This window comes from Podarcis tiliguerta (genome assembly GCF_965153285.1).
Source record: "Podarcis tiliguerta genome assembly, chromosome: 10".
Taxonomy (NCBI): Eukaryota; Metazoa; Chordata; class Lepidosauria; order Squamata; family Lacertidae; genus Podarcis; species Podarcis tiliguerta.
The window spans coordinates 43,055,641-43,078,296 of NC_139543.1; the positions used below are offsets into that span (position 1 = coordinate 43,055,641).

Consider the following 22,656-nt stretch of genomic DNA (forward strand, 5'->3'; position numbering starts at 1 on the left):
ATAAGATTTTGATTCCTCCTTTTTGATGCTGACCTTTTTCATTTTTGATATACCGTAGTCATGTTTGGGGATGACTTCTAAGGCTGTGTCAAAGTGAATTTTCTGCATTGCCTGAAGGCAACCTATGTCTGCTTGGAGTGGGAGGAGATGAGCAGGACAGCACAGGTTTTTGGTTTTTTAAAAAACCCTCTGTACCCAAAAACTGCCACACAACCAGAGGCCATTTTAACTCTGCATTCTTCACAGTAAAATAAAATAAAAAGTGGCATTTTCATTTCTTTTTTAGTATAAAGACAAATTCACAGTGCATTGTGACATTGGACTTAGAGCATGATATATTTGGTTGGGTTAAAAAAAAACTTGTTGGGCAAATAAGGAATAAAATATATAAATGCAGTTCTACTTTTCCTGGGGCCTCCTGTATTTCTTGAATATGTCTCAGGTTGGTGGTTTTTTTGGCCTTAGATACTTTCACATGTGAGGTGAAAAGTCAAAATATCATCTCTTTCTCACACCACTCCCGGCCCTTCTCCATCCATGCTTTGGATTACTTTTCATTTAAAAACAAACAAAGAAACCCAAATATATGGAGGTTGGAAGTGCGGGGGTGGGGGTGGGGGGAATGCCTCAAGGTAATGTTGGTCTTAGCCAGACTGTTCATATGCTGCCGCTGTGCAAGGCATGTGTTTATTATGAGACAAGAGCTGACCAGAAGCTATATGCCTTTGCTGTTTAAGGTGCAGAGGAATAAAGGGATGTTTTGGCAGATACCAGCCCACCAGAGGCAGGACAGAAAGCAGTTCAATTTAAGATGTGCTGTCCTTCTGGGAATGCTTAGTTTTGCTTGGGCAAAACTGAGCAGCAGTGTAATTTGAGCTTTTGACATAACACAGAATGTGGTAAGTATAACTACCAGTCTTCCTTTAATCTCACCAGCTGACAAGCAGGAGATCTGCCTTGGTTGCTGAGGTAATAGCAGGGAGCAAAGCCCCTTTTATCCAAGCGCTGCCTTTACCTGTCCTGCACCTGTCCTGTATGGCAGGTATGGGGAAGAGTGTGTGGCTTGGTTGAAATAATAATAATAATAATTTATTATTTATACCTCACCCATCTGGCTGGGTTTCCATGGGCCAATATGAGAGCCTTCATGGGACTAATTAGTCCTGGGGCCTGGAAGTTCCCCACCATTGCCCTACATGATCCTACTGCAATTTTTTGGACATGGATAGAAGCCTTTCCTAAGGGTGCTTCCACAGAGGGGAGATGTTTTTAAAATGGCTTGTTCATATTTGGTTTTGTATGCGTGCACCACTGGCACACAACTGTAGTTTCATGCTAATGCTTTTTTTAAAAAAAGATACAGCTCTGTTTTCCATCCACACCAGGGGCTAGTCTTCAATGGGATGTTTCTGTGCTATGAATTCTGCACCCTCCCCTCAAAACCTGCCACTTCTCTCCACTACCTTTGCAACTCTGGGCAAGTGTGCGGTTTTCTGTTTCTGTGTATGCATATATATTTTTTTCCTGTCCAGAGTATGTGCACAGGAGCTAATGTTTCCAGCCCTTAGCCATCATGTTTCACAAGGGACACCATGGCAGCTTGTGCTTTTTCTTGGGCGCGGGGAGGGGCAAACATTCCACCTTTTCTTTTAATACAGAGGTCTTGCACAAATCTGATCTTTAGTTAAAGGTCTAAAACTCTGGTTGAAGTAGTGTTACATAAGATCATTAAAATCATTAAAAAGTCCTGATGTATGTACTGTGATTACAGTTTCCAAGATAACCCCTCCCCCCCCCATCTTAATAGAATAGCTCTTCTGAATGGCATTGTTGAAATTCCAGTGTTCCTTCAGCATGCAGCAACTGGTCGAAATAGGCACACTCAATAATTTGGGCCCCCAGAAACAAAATGGCTAGGTCATGTTTAAGCAAAGAAGAAATAGAAGTCAGGGTGTGGCAATAGAGACCCACCACTAAAATGTCACTACATGTGACAAACCACTCACTCTCCTGCCACTCCCTCCCCCCCCCCCCCCGACTTGAGTAAAATCCACTAAATGGGTAGTTTTTGCATAATGGGTATCCCACAAAAAGATGAAACCTGACTTTAAGTTGTGTCCTCCTCTCCCCAGAGGATGCATCCCTGTTAGACCCCTTTTTCCTATTAAAAAGTGTTTTCTCAGATTAGTTAAGTATGTGCGTGCTTGTGTGTGGATGCGAAAGAGCAACAGTGCCAGTGTGATGCAGTGAATAGTGTTGAACTTTTGGTGCAGGGAAAGTGTTGAGTTCAAATCCTTTCTCATCAATTAAGCTCACTGGGAGGCCTCATGACAAGGTGCTTCAGCCTAACTTGGCTCAGACAGATAAGAGGATAAAATGAGAACCCATTGTATGCTACCCAGAATTCCTTGAAATACCAATATGATACGTCATACCAATAGGATTCATAGCCAGAATATGATGTATCTGTGATTTTTTCTAAAACGTAGCTTATATATGTAAACTAAATGTGGGAGGAATGCTTCTAGAAGACAGTTGAGGGTTACACCGGGTTTTGTATATAAACCCTAAACTCTAAAGTAGTCATTTTTGATACATCACATTCTTGAATTTGGCCTTGTGTGTGTTTGGGACTTAGAGGATAATATCTACTGCATAGCTGTGGAGCTTTTAATATAGGAAAATTCCCTGCATTCATTTGAGCTCCTCTAGTGAAAAAGAAGATTCCATCTTACTGCAGCTTGAATGAACCAGAAATTCTTCCCATCTCTGCAATAAGTTTGCTGCATAACCTTGATCAAGTCACTTCATCTTTTGCACCTCTGCCGTTTTCCCTCCATTTCATTTTCTGATTTGGGCAGCCTGAAATCCTTTAAGAGCCCCCTGATGTCGATCTGTGTATAACCAACATCTAATCTTAAGCCTTTAAATATGGTTTCAACTGATTTGAGTTATTTAGCATTTGCAGCTTTGACTAATTAGTCAGACTATTAATTGAGTAAAACATGTTTCCTATGGCATCTTATTATTAATGGAATATTCTTTCTGCAGAACTTCATTCCCTTTTATTTGGGAGTTTGCCCATTAGATCCTGGAGAGGCACTTGTATCTTTTAGAAATTGCTGCCAAACAGTAGCAAGTTTCCTTTACACAGAGCTGTTTTTCCCATAGGGCTTAGTGGTGCATCAGGCCAGGGCGTCAGCCTCTCAGGGGCGCCCCAGCAAATGGGGGAGCTGCGCGGCTTTGCCGGTGGCCTCCCCTTTCCCTGCACGCCTGCCAGCTGCGCCCCGCTAACCATAAGGCTGGCGGGTGCGCAGCTTTCCTCCCAAGCCTCTGCAGGGATCGCTCTCCTCCCGCGGAGGCTTGGGAGGGAAGCTGTGCTCTCCTCCCGCGGAGGCTTGGGAGGGACGCGACTTCACTCCCAAGCCCCTGCAGGGATCGCTCTCCCGCAGCGGCGTGGGGGAAGAGTTGTGTGCGCGTGCGCCCCCCGGTTGGCAGTGCGCAGTGCCACCCCAACACTATTTGTGGTAATTTGGGGGCGCTGGACGGATATTTGCACCCCGACTCCACATCTGCTAAAGACGGCCCTGCCTTTACACTCTTGGGGAGCTCCTGTCATGAACTCCAGGGTTTCCTTTCTTTATGCCTTATTGAGAAGAAAAGCAAGACAGGCAGGGAGATCATTCAGCAGGTGGTTTCCCCCCTGACTCCCATCTCTAGTACTTCAGCTAGACAGTTTGCTATCTGAAGTGGAGCCATGGCACACACCCATCCTACTAGGGCCAAACTTTATTTGAAATGTTACTCTGTCAATACATGCCTTTACCTATCTCCTTGATGTGCAAGTGGCTCATGTGACCCTGCTGCCTGGCAGGCTTAGACCAGTCTAGCCAAATGGGGGGGAAGCAGCCATGATCTATCCATGCTCACAGTCTCTTGAAAGGTTCCTCCAGACTAGGGATGTAAGGAGGCAGAGATTTCTGTCCTATCGTGTGTTTACTGCAATCACCGCTGTTTCTGTAGTGTTACACTTTGGCTTCTGCTGAAACCTACGTTACTCATCTCACTATCTGCTGCGGCCAAAACAAATGTAATTAATTACATAATTAACCATGTCAGTGCATTTCAGTGGAAGGGAAGCATCAAGAACAATGTAGGGAAAAAAGCATTTCTGTAACATTTGTGGATTGAGGGAGGGAAAACCTGTCACGAATGCTGCTCATATTTCTTGCGTGATTTCTGTTCTTGACCTCAAACAAGCATGCAAAGTACAGGAATTTCTGCTCCCATTTCCATTTCTGATGGAATTCTCCAAAAAGCACCAGACTGCAGCAGATTGACTGGATATAGTTAAAGCAGAGAGAGGCAGATTCCCCATGCTTTTCCAGTGATGTTTAATGTTTGGCAAGCAAATGTTCTCCTTTCTTGGATTAGGAAAGCATGTCTGCCCTGTATGTTAGATTGCTGGATTATCCCCGTGTCATGTGAAGAGCGTGCAGAAACCTTTAGCTTACAATAGCAGCACACCCATTCAGAGTTTGCCAAAAATCCATTGTGAAGAGTCAGCAAAAAGGCTGCATGGCAGGCTTACTGTAAATCAAATTATAAAAGTATCTCTCTATGCATTAGTCCAAGCAGACCACAACTCCTGACAGACTTTCTCAGTTCTCTCCCCCATATACACATTTTATCACCAACTTGTAATTAAACTCTTTTTGAGAGGGTATAAGATAAGGAGTCAAGTTTGCATTACTTTTTTGTTGAGCTAGAGGGAAATGTACTAATGGTGTAGAGAAATTGATTGCAGGAGGGGGAGGAAGAAACAGGGTGAGATTGGCAGGTGACTGCAAGCTTCAAAGAAATGACAGCGACGGCAGCTTCTCCCATCCCAATTGTATACTGCACTGCAGGTACTAAGCTAAGATGTGGGACATGAAAAAGGCTGATCAAGGTTGGTGCAAGGATGTGGGCAAAGGAAGGGTGCTGACTGAGGGCTGCTGCATGCTCCTGGAAAAGGTCCTAATGCTTTTGTGATGTAATGTTTGTTTGGATTTTCCAAAATATTGTTCATTCCTATAAACAATGAAGGACTGCTTTCCAAAATGTTACGATATACTACAATCACTGCAGCACCTTAAATGCTCTGCACAAAATTATTCTGTAGTTAATTGCCCAAGGTTGCATTCTAATGCATGTTTACCTGGAAGTAAAATTCACTGAAAGATAGATTGAGTACACAGATTTAGGTATCAATTGTGATTCTTCTTCCATTGTTTGTATTTTTTTAGGAGGGGCTTGAAAAGGGCCCTTCTCATTCCCCTTTTATTCACATGTTATAAGGTTCCTTGACTGAAAATGCAGTTACTGTTGCAAATGAGATTGCACCATTTTTCTTCGCTTTCACAGACAATCCTTTAATACAATATGTTAGTGTTCCTTCCTGCCCACCCCTTCTGTATATTTTATATTGTGTGGAATTGGGAAAGAGGGATTTTGCAGACTTAATATGAATCTCCACTTGATGTATGCCTAATGAGTCTTTGTCACTATTACTAACTCATGCTTTGGAAATGAAGAATTGAGGATGAGAACTGCAGAGTGATAGTTATATTTTTTTTAAAGGAAAAAAAAATCTACTGATTGTTTACTTGATGGGTGGGGAATATCAGAAGATGCTTTATTTAGCCTAGTATTCCTTACTCGGACTGGCAGCAGCTCGCCAGGATCTCAGACATGGGTCTTCTGTATAATCTACTACTTGACCCTTTTAGTGGGAGAGGCCTGTGATTCAACCTGGAACCAAATGCATGCATGGCACGTACTCTGTTATTGAGGGATGGTCCATCCTTTGAATATTTTGAAAGGAGAGAAATTTGAATCATAGAATTGTAGAATTGGAAGGGTCATCTAGCTAAACCACCTGCAATGCAGGAATCTTTTGCCCAGTGTGGGGCTCAAATGCATGACCCTGAGATTAAGAGTCCCGTGTTACTGTGTTACTGAGCTACCAGTAACACAGCTACTCAGTCACTTGCTAAATAATAACACTCTTTAAGGGCCCATCTAGACAAGATGCAGGAGGTCCATTATGGCATCTCCTAAGGGGATTTTTAAAAAAAGTTAAAAGCAGTCATGTGGGGAAGCCCAGCAGTGGCAGACCTCGAGGGCTCAAATTTCTGCGACATCCCTTCCACTCTACATCATAGTTGTGGCACCCCTGCAGTGCCCTCGAGGCACTGTGCCCAGTGTGACCAAACCAGTCATGCTCGCCTAAATCTGCCTCTGAGCCCAAATTAGATTGGGGCCACAGCACTTTGAGAGAGCAATAAATGGCCTCTCAATGTTGATGTTTTACACGTTCTGCAGATGCCCATGCATTGTTGCAGGCAGGAAAAGGGTTAAGGCCTCCCTCCGCACTGCAGTCCTGATGTGGTTCCCCCTTTTAATTTAACATCTAGTTGGACCCTAACTAGCACAATTCTAGTCATGGGATATGAGTTTCCTTGACTGAAAATTGGATATGGTCAGTTGCAATATGGCTGCAGAGTTGCTTCTGGTACAACGGGACACCGTGACAAGTGCTAGAGCACACGGGAAACCACACGGGAACGCCATATACCTTCCTGCCACAATGGTACCTATTTATCTACTTGTGCTGGTATGCTTTCGAACTGCTAGGTTGGCAGAAGCTGGGACAGAGCAACGGGAGCTCACCCCGTCAAGCAGATTCAAACTGCCAACCTTATGAGTGGCAAGCCCAAGAGGCTCAGTGGTTTAGAGTCCCACAACATTCCCTGCGTCCCCTTGGTCAGAAGATCAACAGCTGCTGGAAGGCTGCTTCCCTCTCCCTTCCAAACAAATAAACGAGATACACTGTTGCTGCAGAGGTGAGGGAGAGATCATCTGGTCCCAGTCATTGGCTAGAGGAAGAAAAAACACTTCTGGGAGGCTTCCCCATCTTCCTCTAGCAAGAATGCCAGTGAGTGGAAGACCTTCAGCTTTTGTTTGTTTTTCTTTCTTGTAAAAGTGAAACTGTAAACATCTGTGATTACTTAAGTGCAGTTAAGAGTATTCCACAGAGAGCCAATCATGTTGCTTTCACTGGGAGTGGGGGGGGGGGAATATGTGTTGTATGATTCTTAGTTTAAACTTTCACATGTGTAAAACTTGGCACTAGGAAGTGGAGGACATTTAAACTGTAGATATCGGCAGACTTGAACTTTCTCAGTTGAGAAGAAAGGAACATGATTCCACTATCCTCCTCTCTTTGCTTTCTCATTCCCTCCTGCATACCTTATTGGGGGAGCGGGTGCTCCTGTAGTCCCTGAATCTGATATTGATTTGCTGTCAGGCCTTGGGAAAGATCCTGAAGTTTAATTTTGCCTTGTATCTTGCCCTGTGACAAGCCTGGTGCTAGAGAGGCACTAGGAAGGAAAACTTGCTTTACTTTACAGTGAAAGGAATTATTTGCTCTGGTGCCCTGAGACAAACCATGGTTAACCACTATGCTTTGTATTTTCACTGCTGCTAATTCTTCCTCAAGGACTCCTCTCCACTCCTCTTCTTGTTAATAATCTCCCAATGCCCAGAAGCAAGCCTTTAGAAAATACATGTGTAAGAAAGGGAAGCTAGGGAATGCAATTAATATTCCTGTAATGTAACATCAGCAGCATGCACACACTGAGTAGAATATTAGAGCTATTAGTGATGAGAGAGCATGCAATATCTAGGTGGAGAATACAGTATGATTAATATGCCTCTAAGCAGCAGCCTCTCAGCTTGGGGAATTCTGTAGCATGGCCAAAATATTTCTTTCCTTTTCTTTTTCTTCTTAAATTACCTTTCTATACCAACAAAACCACTATATGTAAAAAGGCATTCATTTGCTTTTGTGCTGTCTTGTGGAATTTGTGCTAGACCTATAATGAGCATTCCAACTCCTTTAACATCTTGCATAAGAATAACAAAGTTATTTTGTTAGCCTGGATAGATTCCGGGTGGGTTAACATTGCAAGCCTAACACCCAGCCTGGAGATGGTTTGGGTGGAGCGGAAGTGCCCCTCTGTACCAGTCCTCCTTGTATGTTCGCAGAAAGCTCCATGGGCACAAATTTTCCACCAGCAATATTTCTGCTACTAGTAGGCTGTGAAATGGGACAGAGGTGACCTAGGATCTGCTGCATCGAAAGCTCTTCCATTTTCCCCTAAGAGGCCCAGGATTTGGCCCATCAACTACGCCATTGTTTCTTCCTTGAAAACCAATGGGCGATTAACCTCCTACCCCAGAATGGAGAAAAAGAAAAACTGTCATCAACCCCCATCCTAGCTGGCGCAAGCAGGGCTTAGTGTTACAAAAGTTGGACGCCACCCCCAATCTCTGCTGAGCTGTGGCAAGATACCAAGGAGTTCCAGGTGCTCACCTAGGGTCCGTGTTCCTTTGGGAATCAAAATGCGATTTAGACTGCCCTAGCTTTAAGAAATATGATTTAGTCACATATTTACACCTGGATTTTCACAGTCTGGGGGATTCGTCATGAAGTGACAATGGCTGTCTATTGTTTCATAATGACTTACATCCAACTAGCCCAGGCTAGTTTGCCTAGGCTAAACCCAGGAGAACTGCTGCAACCTGTATTTTTCCCTTAAATATCCCAAATATTAGCTAGATTCTACATTCATTACTTTCATTGGTTTAGGATGGTTCCCCCCCCAAAAAAAACCTTGTTAACATCGCTTCCTCTGCTCTGCCACCTCATCTTCACCTTCACCCTCACCCCCACCCTGGTTAGGATTGCTCCCTAATTGTGTTTTGGGTCAATTGGTATTGCATGCATGCTTTAGGATTATAGAATTGTAGAATTGGAAGCGAACCTGAGGATCATCTAGCCCAACCCCCAGCAGTGCAGAAATGTCAGCTAGATCATACATGACAGATGGCAGTCCAACATCTGCTTAAAAACACCCAAGGAGGTTCAATCATAAGGAGGAATGGAGGCTACAACAGCAAGTTCAGAGCAGGCATCACTGGGAATTGCCTGGTTGCTCAATGGAGAACAATTCAATGGAAAAAGGGAGGGAAGGAGTTGAAATGGCGAAATGTTGCTGGAATCTCCAGCAATGTCCATCTTTTGCTTTGTACCATGTCTTTGTGGCTCCAGCAGCAGAAGTTGAGTTGAGCTTCCCAGTGAACTGCTTGTTTGTAGAATCCTGAGCTGGACTCTTAAGGATTCCTGGAAGATCAGTGCTGGCTATATGCACTTCCTTTAGCCCTGGTGGATTGTTGTGTGTGCAAAGTGCCCTTTCAACAGAGTTCCCATCACCAATTCAAACTCGTATGCTCTAAATTCTCTACATATGACAACAAGAATATGTAGTCCCATGCTGCACACTGATACATAAGATGTGTATTCCAAACATGATTCTAAACATGGAACGTGTTCTTTTTATTTTAAAAAAGGTTTACCTTTAGTTAAATAATGTAACCCACTACTTTCCAATGCAACTATTGTGTGTTTGTGTGCATGTTTACACTTTTAAGGCACATTATTCCTTTCCCTTTCAAACTTTAATGCTAGGGTATAGTCCAACTGAAGCTGAACTTCTCAAATTAGGTTTTCATTGGATTGACCCATTTTAAAACAAACACAAAGCTGAAGAAGTTGGGAATATATATCAAAGAATGATATTTCATTTTATTAACAACCTGTTTGAAAGATAGCATCTGCCCTTGAACAAGAAAACATTTCTGCTGATCCTTGTCTCCAGCTTTGATCCACATCTGTTTTAAGTTTGGCTGTTCTCCAGGAATTTCTTCACAATACCCCTAGGCCCAACGTTTTTTAAGTCTGCTCCATACCTATGGGATGGCGGATACTCATTAGACTTCTTACACTCTGCTGTAGATAATCACGGCCGAAGATAATATAAATGATGCATGTGTTGTGGTGGGTTATACAATATTCAACTCTAAAAGTGAGGAAGAATTTGGACAGTAGGTTATCCAGGTGATAAGCAAGTGTCAAACAGGGCTAGCTGCTGGTTTTTGTGTGCTCATGGGCACAGAGTGTCCATGCCCCTGCTCTAAACACAGCTCACTTCTTTTGTAGCTGGTCTCTCAGTAGGAAAGCATGCATCCATTTGAAATGTGATGTGAGATAAATCACATGGTTTAGATACAGTCCTTTATGTAGGGAAATACACTGCACCATACATTTGAGAGGTCTAATGCAGGGGTGGCAAACTGGGCCTGGCCAGTGGGCCAAAGCTGGCCTGCTCTCTGTGGGCCACATCTGATGGGTGGGTGCAGCCTGTCAATCACCTGAAGCCATATAACATCAGGTGATCCAACTTCAAAGGAAGTATCTGAAATGCTACCGATTCCATGTGGAGAGTCAGTGAAAAAGGCACAGCTGTGGAGTTGCAATACAGTGGTACCTTGGGTTAAGTACTTAATTCGTTCTGGAGGTCCGTTCTTAACCTGAAACTGTTCTTAACCTGAAGCACCACTTTAGCTAATGGGGCCTCCTGCTGCCACTGCGCCGCCGGAGCCCGGTTTCTGTTCTCATCCTGAAGCAAAGTTCTTAACCCGAAGCACTATTTCTTGGTTAGCAGAGTCTGTAACCTGAAGCGTATGTAACCTGAAGCGTATGTAACCTGAGGTACCACTGTACATGGGTGTCGGGAAGAGGGCAACTGGAGAGCATTTGGGGAGAAGTCTGGCCTGTACAAAAGAGAAGGGCTCAGTTTTATCCAGGATGGAACTGGACTGTTGGTTCAGGATAAACAGGAAGCTGGTACCACTCTAATGAGAAATAGGGCCAAGATGGGTAGGCAAAGGCAAATGAGTTAAGCAAAACAGAAGAGAATAAAGATTTGGAGAGAGGAGCAAAAGAGACTGCTTAAGGACCTAGGTGGGGTTATGACATTTGAAAGAAGATTACTGTGGTACCTCGGGTTAAGTACTTAATTCGTTCTGGAGGTCCGTTCTTAACCTGAAACTGTTCTTAACCTGAAGCACCACTTTAGCAAAGGGGCCTCCTGCTGCTGCCACACCGCCAGAGTACGATTTCTCTTCTTGTCCTAAAGCAAAGTTCTTAACCCGAGGTAATATTTATGGGTTAGCGGAGTCTGTAACCTGAAGCGTATGTAACCTGAAGCATATGTAACCCGAGGTACCACTGTATACAAAAGTTTATTTGCAGGTAGGGCTTATCTGGATTCAGAATTCATGTCTCCACAAACCCAGCCAGTGCACCAGTGATGGTATTTAAACTTTTTCTAATGCATCAGTTTTTCTAAAGATTCCATCTACTGTTTGTTTAGACAGAAGACATGGGATGTGTAAAAGTTCCCACAGTGAGGGAGGTTCAGTCTCTGTTGTGGCCGAGTATTATGCCAATATTGTTATTACGCATAGTTGAGGTTTCATTATGTGGATGAAGCTGAGGTTGCCTGGGAACATATATCTCAGCTCCTAAGCAAGTCTGGATTGGTTGACCAGTTAGCTAGGCTTTCATTAAAGGAATTTGTAGCAAAACATCCTACTTGGGATAAGGCATCACGAGCCCTATTACTTGCACACTCGCCACGTAGCTGCCCATGTAATACATATTAATTACATCTTGCCACAATTTATTTCCAGTTACCTCTGCCTCCCTTGCTGAGTCACAATAGCCCTGCATACATTTCTGGAGTAAATTTGGCAATGGAGTTCTGTACACTTCGTCTGAAGCAATGTGGGTCTGTGCTCATGTAATAACCATGTTAAAACTGCAGAGTATCCTTTGGCTGAGACGGTCTTCTAAGCCTTTCTTATCAGTTAAAAATGCAGAGCCAACACAGCTGCTCTCCCAGTGCCTGTCTTCCAATTAAAATATATGGCTTTTAAGTCCACATAGAAGTAAAACAAATATGCTCATTGCCTGTATGTAGCAATTAACATTAACTGCTTAGCCAATTGACTTTAAAACTTTGAAACAATTCATAACAAATTAAAAACAAATTAAAGCAGACTGCTTAGCTCAAGGACAAGCAGTCTTACTCATTGCCACATTCACCTGGAAGTCCCCATAATCATAATTCTCATAATTTGGTTACAAGACCATAAAAGGTGTCCAAATGCATATCAAATAGACAGTTTTCCAAAATATATAGTAAATAACACCAGTGCTATGTTAAACAGTGTGCTAATTGCAAAATGGGGTGTAAAGTGTGACAGTAAATGAGAAGAAATGATGGGGCTCATGAAATATTGGCATGTAGCCTGAAAGAAAGGAAATTGGGACTGCTCACTCAGATGGCTGTTTAGAAATCTCTTTCAAGCATCAATTCAGAATTATTTAGAGACAGTAGGATGTGCTCTAAGACTCTTGGGCAGTGAGCACTGAGAAGCCCGGGGGACTGATTGTTTATTCTCTGCGCAGTGCTATTTTTCTAGAAAAAGAGGTGCTGAAACTCAGCATGAACAATTCTCAATTCTCTTGTTCTCTTAGAATGGCAATGGTGTCCACCTGAGAGGTGCCAGAACTGGGTCCCAGAGCGTTCTGGCTGAAAAAAAGCCATATATATATATATATATATATATATATTCTACACACACACACATCCTATTAGATGTGCCAAAAAATAGCATTCAACCCTGATTTTGATGTTTTGTTGGGTTCTTCCCCTTCTAGATAAAGAGCTTTTACACTGGCTGCTGTAGTTTCTAGTATCTGCGTACTGCTCAGTTTTGTTCTTCATTGGGTTAGTGTGACTCCTGGAGTGCAGAAATCACATGAGTCACATTGCTTCAAGCAGAACCTTAAGACGGGACCACAATTTTATGTTCAATTTATATACAGTATAAGCAAGTCCAAGGGTGATCTGTAGTTTTATTTTTTCTTATAACACTTGTATGCTGTGATATCAAGTTGCAATTTTTGCAGATGAGGTTTGCAGTCGCCAATTTCCCCCCTAGAGTTATAATGCAGCATTTAGAAAATGGAAGTTTTACAAGAACATCTTTGTTTACTTGCTAATTATTAACATTATTGAAATGACGGGTAACCTGTGTCCTTTTCAGATAAAATTATCACATCTTCATCTTCACAACTGTCAGTGTGCTTCTTGTGTATTTCATGGTCTACTGTCACATCAGGTTGTTGCACAACTCGATGCCCTGTCACATCGGTGTTGTTGTATTATGGCAGAGATTGCTCCCATCTGCATGCACTCTTTGGCCCATTCCCTCCCCTGCCTCGTTTCCTTGAACATGGAAGCTGTATGAGGACATGTGTCTTTCCTTTTTCCAGGTAACAATTGCTGCAAGAGATCTACAGCAAGATGGGGGATGGGAGAGAATTGTGCAGGTAGGGGTTCTTTCATCATTTTGTGATAATTTTCCATTTGCCATAATGTGATGATGCATACGAGCCAATGCAATACTCATAGCTCTCGGCTACGGATGAGGAAGGACAGATTGGCAATTGCTCCTGAGCTAGATCAATGTGAACAGTCTTTATTTTATAGATTTAAACATACATTAATACTATAAATTATTTTACAGTAACTTATCAGTTGAATAAACAAGCCAAAACCCCTACAAAAATGTAACCAGTCCACTGTTGATTAAATGGCAACTGTATAAGTTGTTTGTCCCTAGCTGGATAGCCAAAGCCAGATTAAGATAGTTGGGAGTCCTGGTGCAGTTCTCAACAATAAAGCCCCATTCTCCCAAAAATGGAATACATGAAGTAAAATACCAAAAATGAACTCATGTGGCATCTGAAAGACTAACAAATTTATTGTGGCATAAGCTTCTGTTGACTACAAAAAATACTTTGAGCCTGTAGTGTTTCACAACTCGCAGCAAAATGCAAACAGAAAGCATTTTGCTAAACTTCATAAACAAAAATGAAAATACTCTGAGCATGTGCAGTTTCACATTCTAACTCACTTTCACTTTTTATTGTTTTTGCTTACTCCCTTGGGCTAGTCAACAATTCTCAGCCTAGCCTACCTCACATGGCTGTTGTGAAGATATCTAAGGACATATAAAATAATGGCAAAGTGGGACTTAGAATCATAGAATCATAGAATCATAGAGTTGGAAGAGACCACAAGGGCCATCGAGTCCAACCCCCTGCCAAGCAGGAAACACCATCAGAGCACTCCTGACATATGGTTGTCAAGCCTCTGCTTAAAGACCTCCAAAGAAGGAGACTCCACCACACTCCTTGGCAGCAAATTCCACTGTCGAACAGCTCTTACTGTCAGGAAGTTCTTCCTAATGTTTAGGTGGAATCTTCTTTCTTGTAGTTTGGATCCATTGCTCCGTGTCCGCTTCTCTGGAGCAGCAGAAAACAACCTTTCCCCCTCCTCCATGTGACATCCCTTCATATATTTGAACATGGCTATCATATCACCCCTTAACCTCCTCTTCTCCAGGCTAAACATGCCCAGCTCCCTTAGACGTTCCTCATAAGGCATCGTTTCCAGGCCTTTGACCATTTTGGTTGCCCTCCTCTGGACACGTTCCAGTTTGTCAGTGTCCTTCTTGAACTGTGGTGCCCAGAACTGGACACAGTACTCCAGGTGAGGTCTGACCAGAGCAGAATACAGTGGCACTATTACTTCCCTTGATCTAGATGCTATACTCCTATTGATGCTTGTAGATGTCAGATTTTGTTTCGATTTACCCTAGTGCTACATCTTAGTGCTATGAGGAGCCACCTTTTTCTGCCCCTTCATAAATTAGTATCGCTCCAAGGGTTCAACCAATCTTAATGGTTAGATTGTAGCATTCTCTAGATGCAGATGTCCCACTTAGATATAAAATCACAAAATATGCAGCAAACCTAAACATGAAAATATAGTCTGGAAAAATTTAAAATGTGCCCTTTAAAGCTAGTTCCAAAATATCCCCGTAAAATGTGCCTTTCCAGAGTTTCCTACTTCCCCCCAGCATAGAAAAAAGACCATATGTTGGTATGTTAAAAATGGTTTGCTTGCAAACTCTCCAATGGTCAGATTCATGTGCTTCAGAACACAGGAAGTAAAAGTTTGTTACAAAATGGTCAAAGTTCCTAAATTACTGGTATATGAACTCAAGCGTGGCTTGTGAGAGCCATGCAAACTGAGCTACAGCTACCAGCTCAAACCTCTTCACATGTTGAGCGTCTCAGGGAGGCTAGGAGAGAACAGTAGGGCTGATTACCTAGTCCCTCCCAAGGTGAACTACACCTGGCAATAGAGCTGACTCTATGGTCTTAACCCTTTCATGCATTTATTAGACTTAAGCACATTAGTTATATGAAGCTGGCTATCCCACACATTTTTCTTAGCCAGTCTAAATAAAAAGAAAACTTTACAGGGCAAAGTACTTGTTGGGCCTGTGTTTACTGCAACAGGAGATAATACATCCTAACCCCACAGCCTTTTTCTCCCTGGTCACTAAATGTACAGTACGTAGTAGGCACTCAATGAAGTCAACACTAAGGTATTATTTTTCTTTGCCCCCAAATATTCAGCATTTCAGGAGGAATCTGCACTATCCATCTTTTTCTAGGATGTCACTCAAAGCTGATTCATGGATTCATTTTAAACACAATATAGCCTTGGGGCATGAGAGCTGTAACTTTTCAATTTTGCATGAGGAACTATTTGTGTGCAATAGTTTAATCCCCCCCCACACCTGATAACTAACAGTGTTTTAAAAATGTGGTTGTTCCAAGGTCTAATGAATCCAAGAGCACAAGTTTGAATTGGGTGTTACTTCCAACAAATGTCTCCCCTCCCATGTGAAATAAGGTGAGGCACCATTACATGAGATAACAATATAGTGGTACCTCAGGTTAAGAACTTAATTCGTTCTGGAGGTCGGTTCTTAACCTGAAACTGTTCTTAACCTGAAGCACCGCTTTAGCTAATGGGGCCTCCTGCTGCTGCTGCGCCGCCACCACATAATTTCTGTTCTCATCCTGAAACAAAGTTCTTAACCCGAGGTACGATTTCTGGGTTAGCGGAGTCTGTAACCTGAAGTGTATGTAACCCGAGGTACCACTGTACCATTTCAATGGGACAATGAATTGTCCCTCATTGGTGGGCTTGTAAATCTCTTTTATATCTCATCAGTTCATTACTCACACTTGATGGCTTTTACCTGAATGTGTGAATTACCTTCATTAGAAAGTGATAAGAAACCTCTGTCTGTTTAAAAAAACAGCAACTCCTGTGATGCCTCTTTCACATGTATGACTAATCTATCATTTGATATTGCAGGTGTGAAGCTATGAACATGCATGTGTGAACAGGACCTCTGACATGGTAACTTTTTGTTTTTTCTTGTGGGGAATATATTTGACACCAGTTGCTCCACATGTGAAACTGAGGCAACAAAGGCCCCATATGAGGACCCAGTCACATCAAAAACTAACGAATCCCTTTACTGCAGTAACTTAGCAGGAAAATACATTTCCCTAGAATTTGTTCCAGAAAAGCATCTGGGGAAAGTGTTAGGGAAACATAACAAATGTTTGCTACCACCTGCCAGGGAATTAACAGTGTACAAATATCCCTAAACAGAAAAATGCACGGTAGAATCTCAGAGAGCATGCTTAGGGTCTTCTGGAAAAGGTCTTCTTGATATGCAGAAGTAATTTTAAAATATTGTCTCTCTCATCTTGGCAATAGTTACCAGAGGGAATGCCAAGTTGAACATATGATGCAGAATTGAAAATTGAAAAGAAGACCATCTTAAAATAGTCACATGTGTTTCTACCATAGGGAATGGGCCATTGAAACTGACCTTAAAAAAATCATTCTCTTGGTTTGGATTTTTGATTTGTACTAGCAAGCAGCCTTTAATTCAGTGATGAGTTAGCTAGCTACCTGTGGTACTCCAGGGGTTGTTGGACTCCATCTCAGTCCTAGCCAGCATGACCAGTGGTCAGGGATGATGGCACCCGCAACATCTGGAGAGACCTACAGATTTTCCACCCTTGCTTTAATTGTACTGTGCATATGTACCAGGCCTGAAAGGTTCTTAGGATGTAAAGGAGGTTGCCAGATCTGTTCACAAACCAGTAAACTGGAAGATAATTTTAAACCCTAGTGTTTTCATTGAGACTAAATTAGCTTAAACCAGGGGTGTCAAACTCAAATTCATCGGGGGCCGCATCAGCAGTTTGATCACCCTCAAAGGGCCGGTTGTATCTGTAGGACTATGTGTCCACTCTTTATTATCATAAATTATTGTCACTGCATTCAATTATTGATAATAATAAACAGCATCATGAAGCAAAAATATTTCCTGTTTGAAAACAAATATATTTACATCACTAAATTCTGAGCACATTAATTCTACATGATATATTGTCAAATTATTATAATGGCCACAGATCTTCAAATTCTAAAAACAAAACTTTGATCCCATGCAAGAAAACAAGGTTAGGGCAACTTTAAAACAATTTTAATGTCCAGTCGTTAAAAATATAGCAAAACAGGAAGGGGATGCACAAAACTAATAATTAAAATGGGGGGAGGGAATGGAAAACCTTAGCATCATGGGTGTAGCCAAGGGGGGCAGAGGGGTAGCTGCCCGTCTCTAAATCAATAAAAATCATTCCCTCACTTTCCTCCGCCATGAATACGGAGAACTTCGTGGCCAGCGAGAGGCTCGTGACGCGGCCTACGTGCGGCAGGGGTCGCAGGGGCGCCGCGCGCATGAGCTCCGCTTGCGGGCCTTACTGGAGCAGATAAAAAGCTGGGCTCGTCATTTCTTTCCCCGCTGAGGGAAAGCGGGAGTGGGGGCGTTGCTTCGTCTCCAGAGGCTCCGCCCACCCGCCTGCCTGCTTTTCAGGCCGCGCATGTGCTGAAGAGGCGGCTTTCTTGTGTAAAAAAAAAAGAAGTGAAAATAAAAGGTGAAGGCTGGCGGCCGGCGGCGGCTACACGGGCCACATGACGAGGTCTGGCGGGCCGGATTTGGCCCGCGGGCCTTGTGTTTGACACCCGTGGCTTAAACTTTTGCATTTTGGCTTGGGACACGGGTGGCGCTGTGGGTTAAATCACAGAGCCTAGGACTTGCTGATCAGAAGGTCGGCGGTTCGAATCCTCGCAACGGTGTGAGCTCCTGTTGCTCGGTCCCTGCTCCTGCCAACTTAGCAGTTCGAAAGCACGTCAAAGTGCAAGTAGATAAATAGGTACCACTCCGGCGGCAAGGTAAACGGCGTTTCCGTGCGCTGCTCTGGTTCGCCAGAAGCGGCTTAGTCATGCTGGCCACATGGCCTGGAAGCTGTACGCTGGGTCCCTTGGCCAATAAAGCGAGATGAGCGCCGCAAACCCAGAGTCGGTCACGACTGCACCTAATGGTCAGGTCCCTTTACTTTTACCTTGCATTTTGGCTTAACTGATTTGTAAAGTGAAGCCCCACTCCCATCCACTAGAAACCGTATGTTGCCTTGGGACATTTAGATGAAAACTGGACTACATATACCTCAAACAAACAAACAAACAAACAAACAAACAGCTTTTTTGGCTACCTTTCTGGCTAGTTGGCAGTCATTGCTCACAGGCTTTCAATTGTATCTTGAACTATAAAGTTGGGGAGGGATCTTCTTTTAAAAGAACTGAGTTCTTCAGGAAAATATAGTTCTATTTCATCTGTGATCTCTCTGAAATCCCACATTTAGCTTCTGTACCATATGAATGAATATAAAGATGAGCACCAGAAGAACAACAGTTGCAGGTCTGCAATGTTTCTCTTCAGAATTAGATTCACCTTCCTGCATCCCAACATGTGCATATACAAACTTACTTTATTACATAAAAATGAGACAAAATGGGGGGGGGGGGACACTTAGGAAAAAGAAAGAAAATGATGTCTAGTACCTGCTACTGAGAGAAGATTCTGGATGCCATGTTCTTCCATAGAACATAAATTGTGGTCACAGATCAGTAATGCACATTTCTGACATTATTTATTTATTGCATTTGTCTACCATGCGTCCAGCCACGTTCTCTGGGCAGTTCACATGAACGATAAAATTGCTTACAATGGAAAATGAATTACCGTATAATGACCATAATGAAATAGCTAGATTTCTAACGACTAAAATTCAAATTCAAATAGTACTTTCCTGAGTTGTGTATAGCATTTGTATTCACAGATTCAATCTTTCTAGTGCCATTGTAAAAATGTACTTAGGTGAGAGGTAGGTTTGGTTTCTTCAAGTCTTTGGAGGGGCTTGAATGCCACAGTGGCATCCCAGAGAAAATATGCACCTTAAAACATGCAAACCAACCTCAGATGATATTCAACATAATCTGATAAAGAGACAGTAAAAACGACAAGATTTCAAAAAAAATTAACAGAAATGGGGTTGTCTTCAACGTGGGCTAAAGGGATCATTCTGTCAGTGCAAACATTCCTGCTCATCCAGCGGAACAATCTTTCTTCTCCTCTCCCCACATGCTGTTCTGGGGGTTCTCCTGACCCACCAGAGCAGATTTGGGGAGGGTGTGGGGTGCACGAGGGAGGAAGAGAAGGGGGAAATCCCATTGTGCTAGTAGGAGTCCTTGTGCTGGCATGTTCCAGGGCAATGAGTTAGTTGAAAATGGCCCACTGTCAATGACTTAGGTAATGTTGAATATTATCCTTCACTTTAACTCTGCAATAATACTACAAAATAAAAATAGTACCTCCTGTGCCTGTGTTTTTTTCTTGTGACACACTCTTTCCATTTCACCAGTGGGTGGTGCCAGGGTTGCCACATGAAATGAGATTTCTGTTCTCTACCGGTTATTGACCGAAATATATATTATATATAGATTTCTGTTTATAATAGCCAGTGTCTTTTGGAGTAGGCAAGCTTTTATATATGCAACATCTTGAGATGTTAGCAGGCACTCTGCATGTATCTGTGGCCCAGGGAATTTCTTGGTACGGTGATACCTCGGGTTACATACGCTTCAGGTTACAGACTCCGCTAACCCAGAAATATTACCTCGGGTTAAGAACTTTGCTTCAGGATGAGAGCAGAAATCGTGCTCTGGTGGTGCAGCGACAGCAGGAGGCCCCATTAGCTAAAGTGGTGCTTCAGGTTAAGAACAGTTTCAGGTTAAGAACGGACCTCTGGAACGCATTAAGTACTTAACCCGAGGTCCCACTGTACTGCATATACATAGGCAGGCACACAGGGATTGTGGCAAGGAGGGCAGAGTACAGAGTGGCACCACCCCACTGCTGCTTCTAGAGACAGTTGCAGAGAGAAGCTGCAGATCCATCCCAGTCTTTTTCTTCTGCCTACATCCATCTCTGCCTCATGGCTCTATCCAAGCTCCACTCTCACTGCCTTCCGTGGGGAAATATCTGTGGGGGCAAGGGGCTGCTTTTGTGGCATGCAAGCAAGGAGAAGGAGAAGCCATCCTATCATTGGCTCTCCAGATGTGTTCTGCCTCTGGTCAGTTTGATATTTTTCTCTGCAGGAAAAATGTCCTGTTTGGGCTTCATGTTTACTCTTGTTACAGTTGTTTTGTTAGGGTGTTGTTGTTTATTGTTTCCCCCCACCCTTTGCCACTTACTTGTCCTTATTTGTTAGTCTTGTTGTTTTCCTCCCTACCTTCTTCTTTCACGAAATAAATAAGTATCCCTGGTGGCCTCTTAATTATTGGAAGTTTGGTTTTGATGCTGGTTTAATGTCTGAAAAGGAGAGAGGAGGAACCTGATTTGGACCACTCTTGAACAAGCATTGAGTCTGCAGATCTGACTCTTGCCTTGAAAAGGATAACTGTAACACTCCTCTTTTTTGTCCTAAAAATTCAAAAGATGCTAATTATTCTTCCTAAACATACCCTGCCCCCTAGTCTGGGTGGTTATAACCCTTTTCTGTACAGAATCATTATACAGCCCTGGAAGATGTTCCTGCCTCTGTTTTCCTGCTAATATCATTGCCCACTTGGTTGCTGGCCAATGCGAGAATGTCACTTAGTAGTAAACAGTGTAGTATACTGAAGCTGCTTGCTCTTTTCTATCCTTGGCTCAGCCCTTCTGCCTCCTGTTGAGTTAGGTAGACATGAGGACAAGTGCCCCTCGTGGCCTTTCTAGTCCTAGGCTCTCTCACAGTGAGAGATAGGCAGCGGTTCCAGCGTGTGGTTGTGAATTTCTGTCTGTGGGTCCTTCAAGTGAAATAAGCAGATTGACTTTATTGCACCTTTGACCTTCATGTAATCAAATTTGGTACTGGCTGAATTCTATTCAGGTTACATCTTCTGAGCTCTGCCAGTGCAACCAATTCTAAACTGCTAAGCATGTTCTGCTGTTTTTATTTCTTCCAGTGACAACCCCCCCCCCCAAGCTTCCCTGTCCTCAGTCCTTCCTATCCACAATGCACACTTGATCTTGGCCACCAAACTGATCTTGGGATGGTTGTGTCCACACTCTTTGAAGGGGAAGTGCTTGTGTGCAGAAAATAATAATATTTTACTTGCTTATGGCAGGGGAGAGGGGCTGCTTCTTCCCCATTATTTTCTCAATCCATCTTGAATTATTATTTTATTAGGCACAAAATAGAGTGTGTATTTATTTATGTGTAGGTACCGGTATATATATATATATGTATATGGTATTCCCTCTGGTAGTCCTTCTCACTGTGATGCCTTTGTTACTCTTGCAGATATGTGTTTGAATAAGAGCCTTTTCCCCCTCCCCTCCCCCTTTTTATTTTTTTTTTAATCCTCCGCGCTCCATCCTGCAGTGAAGTCACAATCCAGTGTTTGTAGACTCCATGTGATGTCACAGAGTCAGCCTTGTGACTTCACTTGCAGGCTCAAACAGAAGGTGCAGACGGGGCTTGAAGAAGAGGGGAGGGGGGGAAATGAAAGCCCCCACCTCTTCCCATCCCTCTCCCCCTCCCCGTTATAAAACCAGTAGCTGAGATAAATCGGAAGGGGGTGGGGAGAAGCAGCAGGAGGAAAAAAAAGAGCCGAGAATGATGCCTGAAAGCAGGTACAGTAGCTTTGGCTCCATGTCTGCGTTCTTCTTCTTGAAAGTTCCCATTGGCCCGGAGAGGCCAGATCTTGCAGACCACACGCGCTGGGCTGTGTGTGTGTCTGGGTGTGTGTGTGTGTGTGGCGTGGGGCTGTGTGTTCTGTGCGAGCCACCCAGTGACGCTTCGGCTGTGCGGTGCATTCGGCGGCGGCGGCGGCGGTGTCTGGGTCTGTGCATGCGGGGAGGGAGGCGGGGAGCGATGGCAAGCGAGGGGCAGGCGAGCAGCTTCAGCCCATTTCTCAGAGGCGCGCAGCTGCCGTCCTAGTGGGCTGGCCGCCGCGAGCCTCCGGCTTGGCCGCTCGCAAAGGCCCTGGCTGCTCGCTGCAGCAGTCTGTCTTGCGGCGTTGCAGAGGTGACAGAAATGGGTTATTGGGTTCGCGCGTCTCTTAGGTGGCGGCGGCGGCGGCGACCGTGCGCCCCCCTCCTCCTCCCTCTTTTTTCGCAGCTTCCCGGGGGCGGGCGCGGGGGCCTTTGATCCGAAGCAGCCCGGGAGCAAAATGTGGCGCAGGCACCCGGGAAGGGAGCGAGGTGCCGGGCCTCGGGGTCACATTCGCCCAGGCGCCTGCGTGCGTGTGGGCGAGAAGAAACCTCTCCATCTTTTCCACTGACGACATCACAATAGCAATGCGGATG

At 43.7% G+C, this 22,656-nt stretch overlaps 1 protein-coding gene and 1 long non-coding RNA gene across 16 annotated transcripts in view; one reads left to right on the forward strand and one right to left on the reverse strand.

Moving 5' to 3' along the window:
- TCF20 (transcription factor 20) overlaps nucleotides 1-22,656 on the forward strand; it is a 185,340-nt gene that overhangs the window by 78,708 nt on the left and 83,976 nt on the right. For 13 of the 15 annotated variants that reach the window (XM_083400248.1, XM_083400252.1, XM_083400258.1 and 10 more), the window contains 2 exons: nucleotides 13,292-13,348; nucleotides 16,260-16,304. The gene's annotated coding sequence lies outside the window, so the exon portion shown is untranslated. Of the gene's footprint in view, nucleotides 1-13,291; nucleotides 13,349-16,259; nucleotides 16,305-21,777; nucleotides 21,982-22,656 lie in introns of those variants that run through there. The other 2 variants (XM_083400250.1, XM_083400243.1) reach the window with 2 other exon arrangements.
- On the reverse strand, nucleotides 6,555-21,656 carry LOC310658442. The gene is made up of 3 exons (XR_014502316.1): nucleotides 21,465-21,656; nucleotides 20,597-20,676; nucleotides 6,555-9,965 (listed from the first exon to the last, which is right to left on the reverse strand). It is a non-coding gene; the product is annotated as an uncharacterized lncRNA (long non-coding RNA).